The 11,826-nt window shown below is 43.2% G+C and overlaps 1 long non-coding RNA gene across 1 annotated transcript; it reads left to right on the top strand.

Annotated features, from left to right (window-relative positions):
- Nucleotides 1-2,025: 2,025 nt before the first annotated feature.
- LOC114435297 (uncharacterized) lies at nt 2,026-3,586 on the top strand. Its single transcript, XR_003670574.1, has 2 exons — nt 2,026-2,220; nt 3,447-3,586. It is a non-coding gene; the product is annotated as an uncharacterized LOC114435297 (long non-coding RNA).
- Nucleotides 3,587-11,826: the final 8,240 nt, after the last annotated feature.

Here is an 11,826-nt window from a genome sequence, read left to right as displayed (position 1 = left end):
GTGTAAACATGCAGCTTCACACACACTGAAGCTTCATCTCTGTTGTGTCTCTGTGCTTGAAGGAGTCACACAGACACACTGTGCTGTGTCACTGTGTCCTCATATTGTTCCTCTGTTGTGTTACTGTCGATACAAACTGCTTCACACATGTTAACAAAAAGAATAAAAACCAACATGAACTGATGTGAGTGTGAGACATGAAAACACATCAGTCTGTCCAATGGCGCCACCTGCTGACAGAAACCTGTGATCAGCTGCTGTCTGGTTAAAGTGAGGTAGAATCTCCATCAGTCAACAGATGAAGATCTACATCTATATGAACACAGAGGTCATCTGGATCCATCACATCTGAACTTTACTATAATAAAAACAGACATGTCAGGATGACATCACTGAACAGTGCAGGTCTGTCAAGGTGTCAGTCACTGTCAGATGGATTTCTCTGCACCTTTCTGTCTCACTCGCTGCTCGCTCACATACAAACAACTTCCTGGGTTGTTGTGTTACATTTTATTAAATATAAGATAAGATAAGATAAGATGCAGACGTTAAAGGACCTGAGTCTCCTTAGGAGATACAGATGACTCTGTCCCTTCTTGTATATTGCCTCTGCGTTTGTGGACCAGTCCAGTTTGCGGTCAATGTGGACACCCAGGTATTTGTAGCTGTCCACAATGTCCACGTTGGTACCTTTGATGCTGTCTGGGTCTGGGAGTGTCTGGTGCTTCCTGAAGTCCACCACCAGCTCTCTTGTCTTTGTGACATTCAGCTGCAGGTGGTTCTGTCCGCACCACTGCACGAAGCTGTCCACCACACTCATGTACTCCGCCTCCCGACCTCTGCTGGTACAGCCCACAATGGCAGAGTCATCCGAGAACTTCTGCAGGTGGCAGGACTGTGAGCAGTGTCTGAAGTCCGATGTATAGAGTGTAAACAGGAATGGAGACAGTACTGTGCCCTGGGGGTCCTAACTTTAAGCCTGGTCCTGGCCTGAAGCTCTTTGCACCTCTGAGCACACAGCCACAGACTGAGGAGCTGCTCTCCATTCAGGATGAAGGCTGCCTCACATGGACCAATCAGAGGGAGGAGCTGGAGCCGTGTGGCCTGGAGCTCAGCCTGACATGAAGGTAGAAGAATCAGTCTTCTTCCACATGTAGTCAGTCGTACTCATGCCCACTCAGACCCTCGGGGCCTCTGCTGAGCCTCTAAAACCACAACCCAGCTGCTACCCAAGAGCCTGGATCCATCAGAGAGGAGCAGACATGGCTGAAACCGGGTCCAGGACCCAGTGAAACAGAGAGAGGGTCCACTGTAGGTCCTGCAGCTCCAGGGTGCAACACACAGAGAGTCTCTTCTTCTGTGGTTCAGCAGCAGCTTGATTCTGAGGATGGTTCAGTGCAGCTTCATGGAAACATGTAGCTTGATTCTGAGGGTTTAGTGGATCAGAGATCAATAATCATCTCTGATCTGTCTGGAAAAGCTTCATGTTGATGGTTGGAGGAGGCTTCAGGCGCCTGTTGGTCTGTAGAGGAGCGAGCGTCCTCTGTTGAAATCTCTGTTGTTGTAAAGTCAAAGTTCAGCTGTGTTCATGTAGATGTGCTGGAACTCTGCATCTGTGGACTGATGAACTTTCTGCCTCACTTCAAGCAGACAGCAGCTGATCACAGGTTCCTGTCAGCAGGTGGCGCCACAGAGTCGCTCCTGAAACACCTTCAATGGAGCCCAGCAGTCTGAATATGATGTCATCATCTTTCACAGGATCAGGTGTGTTTCCTGTGTCAGTGGACTTTGTGTTGTGGTTCTGTTTTCTTTGGTGTGTGTCCGTGTTTGTATGAATTTATATCTTATACAGCTGTTGTGTTTAGTTTCGATTTAACCCCTAACTAGTAACACAGTGTTTGCTGTGTGATGGTTTCTTATCAGGTTTACATCACAGCCTGTGTATGTGAACACACCTCATAAGAAGTCCCTGAAAACACGTCACCTGACAACTTTAATAACAAAGTGAAGTAATTTCATGGTCAAACTACCATGTCAGCAACACAGAGGGTAAAGAAAGGGTTAATAGCTGCTGCTTCTCTCTGTGCTAGAGCCCTCTCTGCTTTCATCCTCGTACAGTTTCTCCTTCTTCCTTCAGCAGGTCCTCCACACTGGCCCTTTCATGGCAGACCGTGGCCCCTGACTGACTGGACCCTGCAGTCCCTGTCCTCTGCTCACCAGGTAGTTAACCACAGCTCATCACTGTTGGTGTTCCTGTTGTTTTCAGTCAGTCTGTGGATTCTTCCAGCTCTAAATAAACACTGAGATTATCATCAGATTATATTGTATATATAGTTTGAATACATCAGTGTTACCATCTACATATATATTAAAATCCATTCCTCTGTGGGATCAATACACTTTAACCTTTGGGGTTCAGATCAGAGTCAGAACTGTTTTTATTGATCAACGTTCAATATTCACGCAGCAGTAGAATCCTTTATGACGTCATCACTGTCCGCCTCCGGCTGCTGTATGAGCAGCGGTACGTCACGACGTAAAACCTCAAACACTTTAATATAGACGAGCTGAAACTAAAGAAAGTCCCATTCACAGATCACGCTGTAACAACGACGTGTTAAAAAAGTACTGACCTGGAAGAGGAGGAGAGGGGCTCATATTCTGAGATTAAAGTAGCAAGTTTTCGTGAAAAGCTCAGATAATCTCTGACATTAGGCCTTAAATCTTAGATCTGGAGAGACGCTGCTTGCTGCGGGGCAGGCGGGTCCGTGTTCTGGCCTCTGACCCGGTCATCGTACGGGGAGCAGGGATAAAAGGAGGACGGCTTCTTCCCCGGGCCCAGTGTGGGGCCCATTGAGCTTCTTTACACACGTTGGGCTGATAAAGTAGTACCGGGCGGGTTCGTAACATCTGAGCTGCTTTTCACAGCATTTAGATTTTTAGATATTCCAGTTTTCATTTTATGCAAAAAGTAAATATCAATGGATTAATTGAAACAAAAACGGCGCTGCCCCCCCCCCTCATATTATCAGATACTTTTCATGATCGGAACAATGTTCGGTTCTGTCTGAATCATGTGTGAGGAAGTAATAATGTGTGTGTGTGTGTGTGTGTGTGTAAAGAGAAACGGGGACTAAGTTAAAGGGGTCATTTAACGTGGGTTGTTAACTGGTCTTTAATTATTATTATTATTATTATTATTATTATTATTATTTTCGTTGTTATTGGAGGATACCTGCTGATGGGGGCCTGTCCCATTGCTCCTACTGGCTCAGGTTACATAATGATTTGCTCGTGCTTGGTTTATTGTTAATATCTGTTATTGATTGATTTCGTTAAATATTTCGTTAAATATTTATTATGACGTGTTCTTTGTTGGGAGGTTCTGAGTTTCTCGTGTTCTGTGTGCCCTCCTGACGGTTTGCTCTCTTGCTCCCTTCTTTTAGAGGCCGGCGGTGGTGGCGGTGCGGTGCCAGCAAGTCCAACTATTCCTTCTGCTGCATTTAATTATTATCATTGCACAATAATTAGGGCTGTGGAAGATGAATCAAGCATCAGGATTAATCCGATTAAAATGTTGACACGATTAACGCGTCATTATCTCCTTAATTGGTTCGTTCTTCCAGACACAGAGTTTTTTCCTCAATAACATGTGTTTTTACTGAAATGTCCAGATTAACTGCGTTTAACGCTATGAAATTCTGAGATTCATACAAATGCTAATTGTTTGACAGCCGTAATAATAATCAGTAACAATCGCTTCTGTGTTGTGCAGCATTTAAAGGAGGATGTGCTCAAACAGACTAATGTGGTTTAGATTACATTACTACGTCACATGTTTAACTCATAACTAATACATGTATCGATGTAGCTGATATATTCCACTATTATCTGTATTGAAATATCTACATTAAACAGGGATGTGTATCCCTGAACGCACTCGATCAGCCAATGGGCCAATCAGAGGCTGGATGCCGTCACGTGATTTACGGGAAATGGACTATTGAGCCTATAAGGGCATGCCCCCCCCCCCCCCCCCCCCCCCCCATGCGGTGGGATCTGGAGCAGGCTCTGTGCGCTGGATGTGTTTATTTCAGGCTGCGCTGGGAGCGGCGGGATCCTCCAGCTGCCTGGATTTAGACCCTCCTGTCTTTCTCCTTCCTTCTGTTTTATTCCTCTCATCATGTAATAACTCCATTTGAGAACTTTTAACTTTATTAATTGATCCATTGTGTTTGTATTAACCTGCCTCTTACAGATTAATTATTATGATTATTATTATGTCATTGTTCATTCATTCAGTTTCCATCATTGCTCACACACACTCTTACACATTAATATTCATTTATTGAACCACAGTATTTTTCCTTCTCACATATATATTAGACCGAATGTATACCTGCATTACAAATTACACACCTATGTTTATTTATTTATTTATTTATGCTGTAAATACTGGTTATTACTGTTGAGCATTTTCACCGCTAGAGGTATATTTTTACTTTGCTTTGTGTATATTTTGCTGCTGCAATAGAGAAGCTGGTTAATATTAATATTTAGGCTGAATTCCGTTTGATCACATCATCATCTGAGACTGCAGCCTTCATGTCCCCGTCCATCCTGCTGTTTATATTATCAGGAACCAGTTCCCATGTTTTTCCTGTCAACCAATCACGTCTCCTGTCTCTGAGAACGTTCTTAAATCACTTTGAAGATGAGAGTCCTTACTAAGATTTGTAGTCTTCATTTTCAACCGCAAACTTTGTTCCTGCTCGTTCTGATCTGTAGCTTTTTATGAGTTCAGCGTCATTCATAGTTTGGAGAACGTGTCTCTCTGTCGCTCCGTCATGTTCTCCCTGTTCAAGGAACGATGAAACCTCCTAAAAGTCGTCCTCTGCACTCTGAACAGCTTTTTACCTGAAGACCTCTTTCATCTTTATAGGATTTAGTCTTAATTATAAGAACTGCTTAGAAAACGTCATAATAGATTCTGTCATAAGAATTTTCTTAGAATGTCTCCACTAAGGGAAACTCTTAGCGCTGAGAGTCTTTGTGAATACGGCCCCTGTAAAGGAGACGAGAAGGAAACGCCTAACAGGTAGCCATGTGTTCAAATTCCCCTGCTTCCACATGTTTGTGTGCGCATCTGTTAACCCCTCCCAGTCTGGAGCGATATACACACTGTGCAGTCAGAGAGAGAGAGAGAGAGAGAGAGAGGGAGAGAGAGAGAGGGAGAGAGAGAGAGAGAGAGAGAGAGAGAGAGAGGGAGAGAGAGAGAGAGAGAGAGGAGAGAGAGAGGGAGAGAGGAGAGAGAGAGAGAGAGAGAGAGAGGGAGAGAGAGAGAGAGAGAGAGAGAGAGAGAGGGAGGAGAGAGAGAGAGAGAGAGAGGGAGAGAGAGAGAGAGAGAGAGAGAGAGAGAGAGAGGGGAGAGAGAGAGGAGAGAGAGAGAGAGAGAGAGGTCGGAGCGCATGGACCTTCGCTGCAGATGAAGTTGTACTAAAGCATGTAAGTTCGCTCCTGTGCTGCTGAGTTTGTGTTGATCTGAGTAAATGTTGTATGCCCATGCTCCCGGACCTTATGTTGTGTTCCCTGAATCACTGTGATGTTTATTTTGTAATATTTATGGCGAGATGCTGAGTCAGCCAGCTCGTGGGCAAGGGAGCCGCCTGGTGGTCATTTAGCAGAATGTTCAGACTCAGCATAGCGGTGTATGTCCGTTAAACTTCATTCAAACGTCATTCTGTTCTTTATATTTGTATATATATTTATTTTATGGCTTTTTAAGTTTTTTTTATTTTATTATTATTTGTGTGATTTTATGGATTTTTCTGGTGTGTGTTTCCTCAGTGTGTCCTCACAGCAAACCTTGCTGGAAGTAATGATGGCGTCTCCTTGGTCTGTATCTTTTTATCTCTTTATCCTCTTTTTTTTATCTGTGTGTGTGTGTCTTATTGTTTTTATGTCTGTAAAGCACTTTGTGTTACAGTATTCTGAATGAAAGCTGCTTCATAAAGAGTTTTGATTGATTGATAAAGTAGGAACACTTTGCTGGCTGTCAGCTAGATTTATCAGTAACACAGTAAAAATAGAGATTGTTTTTTTTATCATCATCATTTAGCAGCCTCTCTCTTCACTTAAAGCCCACAGCACCATCACACACTGGACTGGGCAGCTTTATACTGTAAAATGTAATTTAACTACACATTGTTATTTTTATTTAAAGATCTCTTTCTGGATTATTTTGACCTGTTTATATATTCTAACATGGAAATCAAGTATACACACATGTTGTTGGATTAGAGTATGTAGATCATTTTGACTCGGTCACTGTGAAAAGTAGCTCGCGAGCCAAAATGCTGTGGACACCCCTGATTTAGGGGAACTCCAGGGTTGATGGTGGAAAGTGAAAACAGCACGTTAATTCAGGATGGTTATGAGTTCTTTACTGGACACTGATTTCTGCTGTGCAGAGGTGTTTCAGTGCAGACTGTAGATCTGTTTGGAAAAAGTGTGACTGATGGTTGTTTAGAAGACAAAGTTCCTGTTGCCAGTAGGTGGCGCTATGACTGTATCATCCTAATAGCATATATATATGTTCAGACTCGGGTCCATAGCAGCACTGTAAGATTTTGTCCACATTGCATGAAGTATGTTGGTGGTACTGCAGAAAATATAGTGTTTCTTTGTAATGGTGAATGGTCAACTTTGAGGCCACGACCCGGCCACACCGTAAGACTTTTGAAAGAGTTTTGAAATGCGTCTATTCCCTATGGTGTCCTGAGTGGACACAGTAAATTTCAGCTCCATTGGATGAAGTATGAGAGGCGTGAAAAGTTTTGTAGCAGGGTCACAAATTGACAAAAATTGCCAAAAAAGTAAAAATGGCGGACTTTCGTGTTGGGTTTGGACGGGGGGTCCAAGAGACTTTTTTGTGCATCTGGAGGTGATACATATGTGTGCCAATTTTAATGTTGCTGTGTCAAACTGGCCAGAGGGGCTACGGTACATGTTAGAGCAAAAAATACAGGGGCACAGTGAATTTCAGCTCGATTGGATGAAGTATGCGAGGTGTAAAAAGTTTTGCAGGGTCACATATCGCCAAAAATGACCAATTCAAAATGACGGACTTCGTGTGACTTTTTTGTGTGTCTTGGGGTGAAACCAAGCGGCAACCTTCGGGGCTCAAACTTAAAGCCCATGCGGAAGTGTCAAAACTAGTCATTTCCCATAGACTCCCATGTTAAAATGGCCGAATTCACAGCAGGAATGAACATGTTTACAGTCTGGTAGAAAAAAGCTGTGTCAGCAGCTGGACTTTGTGGAGACAATCTATCCATATCAAAGTCAAAGTCAGCTTTATTGTCAAATCTGCTATATGTGCTGGACATACAGAGAAACTCCTCTCAGCTGCTCTCACTATGCGATGAAGCGTCTTCCTGCAGGTGGCGGTGCAGGCTCCGTACCACACAGTGATGCAGCTGGACAGGATGCTGTCAACAGCCCCTCTGTAGAAGGTGCACAGGATGGAGGGAGGGGCTCTGGCTCCTCTGAGCTTGCGGAGGAAGTAGAGGCGCTGCTGTGCCTTCTTGGTCAGGGATGCAGTGTTGGTAGTCCAGGAGAGGTCCTCAGTGATGTGCACACCCAGGAACTTGGTGCTGCTCACCTGCTCCACAGCAGCACTCTTGATGGTCAGAGGGGTGTGCTGACTGTGTGCTCTCCTGTAGTCCACCATCTCCTTGGTCTTCTCCACATTCAGGGAGAGGTCGTGGTCTCTGCACCACTCGGCCAGAAGGTGCACCTCATTCCTGTAGTTTCTTTCATCTCCACTGAAGATGAGACCCACCACAGCTCTGTCGTCTGTATCCATATGTCTTACTATGGAAATATGTGTGATGTTACTCCTATGATCTCATACATGATATGTTACTGTCATATATGATGTGACTATCCTAAGATGCTTGTGTGTATTCTGAGAAGCTGCGCCTGTTAGATAACACAGGGTGTGAGAAGTGAGAGTCCTAGTGTTGATGTTTGGACTGATGATAAGAGCAGTGAGCTCTGTGTCTCCTGTTATGATGCATTACAGTGTTCAGACTGCACTTTTATTTTCTTACATGAAGAACTCTGTCATGATTATAGAGGCATGTCTGACGTGTGTTTCAGTCTCTTCATCCTCCTCCTCCTCATCCTTTAACTCTTTCAGGCTGTGAACCTGCTGAATCAGCATGCTGCTGTGCTCTAATAAAGACTGTAATGAACTGTTCAGTGTCTGTGTCCTCAAACATGCTCCAGAGCTTCTTCTGTTCTCATGAAGGTCTTTTTAGAACGACTCTCTGGCGCCACCTGCTGACAGGAAATGGATGAGCTGCTGTGTGGGTTACATGATGAGAGCAGGAGGTCAGAGGTCACTGCAGCAGACTGCTGCTGTGTGACTGTAGAAGAGCTGCCACAGTCTGCAGCTCCTCTCTGTGGGTCACACACTGAACTGCTGCTTTGTTTCTGTATGTGTTTTCAATACCTGCTGATAATGTGTCCATATCATCAATACAATGTGGAGAAGGCCTCTCTGTGTAAATCAGTTCATCAATACTGCTTACACTAAACAGAAAGGTTAGATCACATGATGATTTATTTCTGTATACAAGGATCAATAAAGTTATATATTTAGATCACACACACTGAATAACACATGTATAAAACACACTAAATTAAGGCCTCACAGCATTTGGTCCACTTTAATGTGAGTACTGATCAGACACTGACACTGACAGCAGGGTGGAGCTTTCAGTGGGTGGAGTTTGGGAATGTTCCACAGTGCTCCTTGTCCTGTGTTTGGTTTTTCAGCCATGTTTGAGGATCACACTCTGCACACACTCTGACATATTTCTGTTACTTCAATAACCGGTCTGATCACTGTAGGACTCTGTATAGGGAGCCTTCAAGGTGTGAGAGGAGTCATGTTAGTACTGCTGGAACTACAAGTGTGTAAAATGTGAAAACAGGAAACACTCAGGTCACATGACCGTGATGTCAGCAGCTGTGTGAAGATCAAGAGAGTTTGTTACAATGTTTGTTGTTTTTGATACAAAGACACAAACAGGAGAGTCTCACAGATACATTAACATCAACACAGAGAGCAGCTACTGTAACAACGTCCAGAGCTTCAGACAAACATCAACCTGCAGAGTGAACATGAATTATTAATATGGATTCATACAGAGGAAGGAGCAGATCAGACTTAAATAAAACAGAGCCAGACGTCAGAGTGGAAACAGGCACAGACATCAGGCCACACATGAAACTGATCTGTGACCTGTGGTCATGTAAAGAAGTGAGGACAGCTTCTGAGGACAAAAGAAGCCATTTTGTGTGGCAGAGCAACAATCTATCAGTGCGATCAATACTGAATCATTAGAGCCTCCTATTAAAGGTCTCAGACCGATCAGACCTGCAGACTGTCCTCCTATGAGTGTACAGACCACCTCCTCCTCTGATGGATCATCTGACTGAGGATCAATCAGTGTACAACCAAACAACTAAACAATGCCAAATAAAGTACAATGGATGATAGAGATCAATAATGTTTAATGGTTAGTGTGTGTGTGTTGAGTGTTTGATGGATTATTGATCCTCCAAACATTCAGGATGTTTTAGACACAGTCAGGACGACATCACATCACCTTCACCTGTGTTCACTATGGAATTAACTGAAGCTCCGCCCTGTTGTGTATAAGGAAGGAGCGGATAGTCTCAAGATTACAATTTATTGAAGAATGATGCAGATTCTGAGTCACAGAGCTCTGGGTTGTTGAGACACAAAGAACAAGGCAAGATCAACCATGAACCACAAAGAACAACACAGCAACAACCCCTGGACATGGAATTCACACATTGATATACCACAGGGACGTTCCCGCCTGCTGGCCCACAGGGGCATCTACTGCCCCCTCTGCAGACCCTGGGTCATACAGCGAATAGACCATAGGGTCTAAAAAGGTAAAGCTTCAAATCCTTAAATCTCATAGGTTGTGGGGCCGATCTAGGGATGACCATAAACTGGGCACTCAGGAGAAAAACACATTCCTTTAGAATCTGGCTTTTATCAGGTCAGAGGTGCTGCTGTCCTTAGTCTGAATTTATGACCATCTCGTACCAACCGGAGCTCCAGAGAGCAGAAAAACAAGAGGGAGAAGGAGTCAGCTACAAAACTTATATGAAAAGTTATATGAGAAGAATAACATTCCACACTTCTTAATACATTCAGTATAATTACTCTCATTTTCTATAAACTTCTTAACATAAAAACACATTATTGAGTAATAAACACTTATAAAAATGAATAGGGACAAACTTCTATATATGTGAACACAGGCTACATGGTAACACAGTGCAGAGTAAAAACTTTCACCATTCTGTACGTTGACATTTGTCAATAAAACTTCATTAGTTTTGCTGTTTCTTTGAGGCCATCAGCAGGTTCCCTCTGAAACACTCCATTCAGGACTCAGTAGATGCTCACTTCCTGTTCTGGGTCAGAGGAAGGTGGCACCCCCTGCTGACAGAATCATTTCTAACAAAGAGGAAGTCAGACTGTAGGTTCATGTTGTTGTGGTGAAGAGTCCACGGTGACACATGAGGAGAGCTGCAGGGGAACTTTGGACGTTGTCATGACGACGTGTTCCAGATTACAGGGACAGAAGACATTTTGATGAACAGACAGAGAGTCTCTCCTAAAATAAGTGTTATTGACAACAGGTCACATGATCAGCAAGTCTTTTTTTGCACAACGTTTTAAAAACATTCCTGATACCAGCTGCTCTGTTTGTTTGGGATCCTCTGAAGATGTCTTTCATTTGTTCTGGTCTTTGCTTCTTCTACCAGCTTCTGGACAGATGTCTGGAATTTGATTTCATTTTCTATTGATCCTGATTTTTCCCTTTGTTTGGAGCATGTACTGTCTGGCTTCACTACCTTTCCACTTACACAGACTAATCAATATTACCTCATTAATCTTATTGTTTTGTTATCTAAATGGGACATTCACAAATGTCGTTACACAAATCAAAAACCTTTTTTTGTTGCATTTAGGAGTGAGGCCAAACAGTACATCAGAACTATAGAAAAATCTCATCATTTGAAAGCTATAAAGACTTTACCTTTATGTGCTCTGTACAATATTTTTGTATAATTCTCATTGTAAAAATAATGTTTGTATATGTAACCCCCTGGCACTGTTCCTTTTTGTTTAACTTCTAATAAAGTTTATAAAAAAATTCCCAAACTGGCGAGCGTTCTAGAAAATGTTGTTCTAGCAAATTACAGTGTTCACTTCTGTTTTTGTGCGGCCACTGACTTCCGTACTGTAGTCAGGCCACATCCAAAAAAAACAGGACAAAACACACCCACCTGTGGGTGCTTCCTTCTTTCTGAGAGAAACACTTTTCCACTTCTTCAGTTGGTGAGTTGGTGCTGAATGGTTTCGCCGCTTGGGAGAGTGGCCACATGCCTTCAGAAAACAATCCCTGAGTCCAGGTGCCTCGATTTTAACTCTTGGAAAAGGTAAGACCAAATATGTTCACATCGGATTCTGAAGAGCCAACATCACCAGGGAGGACTTTAAGAGACAGTTGTGTTAGTGTGTGTGATGAAGAACTGTAAGTTTGTGTAGAAGTGTTTAGCAGCACAAACACATGTTGATGGAACAAAGACGTGACAGGAGGGACAACATGGACCCAAGAGACACAGGGACGTTATTGTTGCAATAAAAACTTCAACAGTTTATAAGCAGCCTGCTGTTAACCTTTCGTGCTTCGACCTCCCGACTGC

This window comes from Parambassis ranga, chromosome 5 (genome assembly GCF_900634625.1).
Source record: "Parambassis ranga chromosome 5, fParRan2.1, whole genome shotgun sequence".
NCBI classification, from domain to species: domain Eukaryota; kingdom Metazoa; phylum Chordata; class Actinopteri; family Ambassidae; genus Parambassis; species Parambassis ranga.
Note: the sequence above shows the minus strand (reverse complement) of the source record. Positions and strands in the feature narration are given on the sequence as shown.